Raw genomic sequence first — 262 nt, 5'->3', positions numbered from 1 at the left:
AAAATATATTTTATTCTGGTGTGGTAAATTATTTTTAAAGTGAATTGTATAGAATTTTAAATATATATGCATATATATATATATATATATATGTATATATATATTTATATATATGCTTATATTTATATTGCTTATATTTCTGGCTGTTTACTTACGTTTACTTTTTAGCTGTTGCTTATCATTTTGTATCTCTACTGAGATCCAGCCATTGTTTCCCACAGCATTGTTGTTTTCCAGTATTTTGCCTTTTAATCTATATACA

The sequence above is a fragment of the Anneissia japonica genome, unplaced genomic scaffold (assembly GCF_011630105.1).
Source record: "Anneissia japonica isolate Jap-2015-1 unplaced genomic scaffold, ASM1163010v1 scaffold287806_len661372_cov189, whole genome shotgun sequence".
Taxonomy (NCBI): domain Eukaryota; kingdom Metazoa; phylum Echinodermata; class Crinoidea; order Comatulida; family Comatulidae; genus Anneissia; species Anneissia japonica.
Note: the sequence above shows the minus strand (reverse complement) of the source record.